Genomic DNA, 5,153 nt, shown 5'->3' on the forward strand with positions numbered 1-5,153 from the left:
CAGTAATGATCAATACATCTTGATTGCATGTTTGATCAATATCAGATTGAAGAAGTTGGTAGAATTCTTCTATTTCATCCTCACTGGCTTTAGTGGTTTGTGTGTAAATTTGAATAATAGTGGTATTAACTGGTCTTCCCTATAAAAACATAGATATTATCCTGTCACTGATAGCATTGTACCTCAGACATATCTTGATATGTTCTTTTTGATGATGAATGCAACACCATTCCTCTTCAATTTGTCATTCCCAGCATAGTAATCCATGTTGTTGTCAGATTCAGAATGGCCAATACCAGTCCATTTTAGCTCACTAATGCCTAAGATACCAATGTTTATGTGTTCCACTTTATTTTTGACAATTTACAATTTTCCTAGATTCATACTTCATACATTCCATGTTCTGATTATTAATGGATGTTTACAGCTGTTTCTCTTTATTTTGATTTATGCCCCATCAGCAAATGAAGGTCTTTTGGGCTTTTCTTCCACAGGCTTTACTCCATTCTCGTCATCACAGTCAGCTCTACTCTGAGGAGGCAGCTCTTCCCCAGTCACATTTTGAGTGCCTTCTAACCTAAGGGGCTCATTTTCCAGCACTATATCTGACAGTGTTTCTCTGCTATTCATAAGGTTTTCAGTGACTAAATATTTGGAAATATTTTGTCTCTCCTTCATCCTAGTTTGTATTAGCCTGGAAGCTCCTCTGAAACTGGTTTACTGTGTGTGAACCTGCTGGTATTTAAAATACATGTGGTATAGCTTCCAGAATCACAGCAACTTGCAAGCCACCACAGTGTCAAACTGACAGATGAGTGGTGGTATGAATGCAATATTATTTATTTGTTCATTATACTGTCAATGTACTTTTGAACTTTTTCTTGTTCTTAAGCAATATGAATAATTCTTTTTTTTTTAAAATAGAACATTCTTATGGTAAATTGTGTGGATGTTTATAGAGCAGATACATTTTCCTTCAAAACATACATAGTTTGTTTCATATTGATTGTCATTCCCACAATGAAACATCTCCTATACCAGTTCTTTTTGTTTTCTGTTTCTGCTCCTCCTTCTTTCCTAAGCCTTCTGAACTTTGTCCTTTGGTAAATGCTGCCCTTCTGATCTCAAATGGTTGGTTATTCTAAGATGTGTGTACTTCTCTAGATGGTTGATTATTCTAAGTTATTGTTCTCCGTATCGATTGATCTATTGTTTGGCTGAAAATTGAGCCCTGGGGATGAGTTCACTCTGAGAACATTTATCTAGAACTAGAGTTTTTGGGTCGTAAAACATGTGTAGGTTCAGGTGTAGTAAGCATTGCCAACAGTTTTCAAAAGCAGTTGTACCAATTTACATTCCTACAGAAATACAAAAGAGTTCCAGTAGCTCCATACTGTTGCCAACACTTGGCGTCAGTTAAAAAAAATCTAGGCATTCCAGTGGTGGGTGGTGATACCTCATCTTGGTTTCAATTGGTGTTTCATAAATAATGAGTTGTCTATTGAATTTTTGCCTTTTTTGCAGGGATAGAGTATGTGTCTGCTTTTTCATACTGATTTGTAGGGGCTCTTTTTATCGTCAGTATTCAGGTCCTATGTCAGGTACATGTCTTGCAAATATCCTCCCATTCCATATTTTGCCTTTTAGTGGTCTTAATGGTGACTTTTGGTGAAGAGCAATTCTTCATTTTAAAGTAATTCAATGTATCAATCATTTTCTTTATATTTAGTGATCTTCTTATTTTGTTTACCAAACCTTTATCCTTCCACTGTTATAGAGATATTCGTCCATGTTTTATTTTAGAAGTTTTCTTTTTTAACTTTTCACATTTAAGTCTATATTATGATTTCTCTGCAGTAGAATTTTGTGTATGATGTGAGATAAGAGTCATAGTTCATGTTTCCTATTAGGTTATATGTGGATCGAGCACAATTTATTGAGAAGATAATTCTTTCCCCCACTGAACTGTAGTTGTACCTTGGACATAAATTAGGAGGCTGTATATGTTTGGGTTGATCAAGTTTAAATCTTTAGATGTTTATTAATTAGTTTGTATTAAAAGTTACTGAGAGACATGCGTCAGGATAGGCTATTGATGATTATTGTTGTTTAGCGTCATTGAGTTGGTTCTGATTCATAGCAACCCTGTATAGGGTTTCCAAGGTGTGGCTAGTAGGTTGAGCTGCTAATTTTATGGTTAGCAGTCCAGTGCTTGTCTTACAGTACTACACATAGATTCCACTAATGATTATAGATTTGGTTGTTTCTTCCTTTAGTTCTTAACAGCGATTGCTTTATCTATTCTGAGGCTGTATTATATCTAATTTAAATTTAGGACTGTTACACATTTCTGTTGAAATGATCCTTTCAGAATTATGAATTCTTTATATCTAATAGCACTTGCTGTCTTAATGTTTATTTGTCTGGTAGTAGCACCTTCTTCTTTCTTTCCTCCCTCCCTTATTTTGTTCTTTCCTTTTCTCTTTCTCTCCCTTTCCTTCCCTCCTTCCCGTCCTTCATATTTTTATGAATACTGTTTCTCTTTTTTTTTTACTTTCAACATGCTGGGTCTTTTGTGTGTTTTGTGAATAGCATAAACTTAAAAAGAATTCATATAAACAATTTTTCAGTTTTAATTGGTGTATTTAGTTCAGTTTTAGCTTGTAGCTCTTGAGAATAAAGTTATGATGAGTATTTTTATACAAGACTTTTGTGGACATAGGCTTTTTTCTTGGACAAATATCTAGAAGTGAAATAGCTGAATCATGAAATTGGTGCATAACTTTATTGCTTTAAATTGTTGTTGTTAAGTGCCATCAGTCCTGACCCATAGCGACCCTGTATAGGGTTTCCAAGGAGCAGCTGGTGAGTTTGAACCGCTGACCTTGTGGTTCAAATGGCTTTGCAGTTCAGTGTATTAGCCCACAGTACCACACCAGGACTCCATACATTGTTGTTACCGAGGTATAAAATTGAATATAACAAAATGCAGAGGGTTAAAATATATAGTTTGATGATTTTTGACAAATGTCTATATCCATGTTTCCTCATGCACCATGTTGTTAGGTGCCATCGAGTTGCTACTGACTCATAGCAACCTTATGTACAGCAGAACGAAACACTGCCTGATCCTGGGCCAACCTCACTACTATTGCCACGCTTGAGTCCATCAATGTTACCACTTGGCCAATACATCTCATTGTGGGATCTTCACCTACTTCCCCATTAATACTGACCTGGTTTTTCTCACCAGACCCCAATTTTAGCTGGAATCAAACATTAGAAACACTGTCGTCTTGTTTATTTCATGCAACATGTTTCCAAAACTCATCTATGCTATTGTATGTGTCAATTGCTAATTCTTTTTTATTCATGAGCGGTATTCTATTGCATTGGGCAAGTCTACTGCAAAATGTTGAAAAGCAAGGATGTCACTTTGAGGATGAAAGTGTGCCTGACCCAAACCAGGAATTTTCAGTTGTCTTGTATGAATGTGAAAGCTGGACAATGAATGAATAAGGAAGCTTGAAGAAAACTGATGCCTTCAAGTTATAGTGTTGGTGAGGAATATTGAATATTCTATGGACTGCCAGAAGAACAAAGAAATCTGTCTTGGAAGAAGTATAGTCAGATTGATCCTTAAAAGCGAGGATGAGAAATCCAGTCTCACATACTTTGGACATGTTATTTACAGGGACTAGTCCCTCAAGAGGGGCATAATACTTGATAAAGTAGAGGGTCAGCAAAAAGAGGAATATCCCCAGTAAAATGGACTGACACAGTAACTGCAACAATGGGCTCAAACATGGCAACAGTTGTGAGGATGGCCCAGGACTGGGCAGTATTCCGTTCTGTTGTATATAGGGTTGATATGAGTTGGAATCAACTCAACAGCCTCTAACAACATTCTATTGTAGGACTACGTTGTTATTAAGTGCCCTTGAGTCAATTCAGACTCAAAGCAGTCCTATATAGGACCATATTACAATTCATTTATAGATAATTTATTTGAATTGTCTCCAGTTTTTGACTATTATAATGGACAAGTCTATTTATTTATTTTTATTTTAAGCCCTCATGGCATTTATTTAAAATTAAGTTTGATTGTGAATTGAGTTATAGTTTACATGGGAGAACATCAGATTTACATTCATCCTATTGTATTTTTTTCATTTCATTGCAATGATAACAATCCCCTCCATGCATCATCATTCAACAGCATTTGCTTCCATTCCCTCTGTATTTTTATTTAAAAAAATTTTTATGTACACTGAAGCACTCAGGAATATATAACCATTCAAACAACCAAAGGGTACACCCTGCAAGCATGCCCCCCTGGCTGCCAGCACACAGCCCCTCTTGCTCCGGAGTCCAGAGTCCCAAGCCACTCAGTCTCTCCATGTCATCATCTCTAAAATGGGCAAGTCTTTTGTGGCCATTTGTTTTTATCTCTCTTGAGTAAATACTTAGAAGTGGATCATCCACCAGGGTAGGTGTGTGTCTATAATAAACTGACAAACTGCTTTCCAAAGTGTTTTGTACAATTTTATACTTCCAGCAGCAACGTATGAGATTTCTCATGCTGGGCATTCTTGGTAGTGTCTCACAGTGATTTTAATTTGCATGTGTCTGATGAGTAATAATCTTACCTTCCTCATGCTTCTTTTCCATTTATATAGATTCTTCTTTAAAAAATAATAATACATTTATTCTTGGTGGCAATAAACACACTGCGTGTCTTCTTCTTTTAAAAAACTTTTTTTCCCTGTTTATTTTATGTCATTTTTTTCAGTATGAAAAACAAACAAACAAGTTTAACACAAATAGAAATTTGAAATGTAGAATGGGGAAGAAATAAAACAAGGATAGAAATAAAAAAGGTAATATTGAATGGAAGAAATGAAATATCATAAGGCCCTGGTCCTGCTCCTCTGGGGAATCGATTCAAACCTGTAGGTGGAACAGGAATAAAATGTGGGAGGGAGGCGAAGTGGGGGAGGTAAGGAGCCCACTTGACCAAGCAAGGCTTGTTGTTGTTGTTGTTAAGTGCCGTTGAGTTGGTTCTGACCCATAGTGACCCTGTATAGGGTTTCTGAGGAATGGCTGGTGAGCTTGAACTGCTGACTTTGTAGTTCAAATGGCTTTGCAGTCTG

General features: G+C 36.3%; 1 pseudogene; it reads right to left on the reverse strand.

The window, feature by feature from the left end:
• LOC102835210 overlaps window positions 1-5,153 on the reverse strand; it is a 23,216-nt pseudogene that overhangs the window by 16,332 nt on the left and 1,731 nt on the right.

This window comes from Chrysochloris asiatica, unplaced genomic scaffold (genome assembly GCF_000296735.1).
Source record: "Chrysochloris asiatica unplaced genomic scaffold, ChrAsi1.0 scaffold00071, whole genome shotgun sequence".
NCBI lineage: Eukaryota > Metazoa > Chordata > Mammalia > Afrosoricida > Chrysochloridae > Chrysochloris > Chrysochloris asiatica.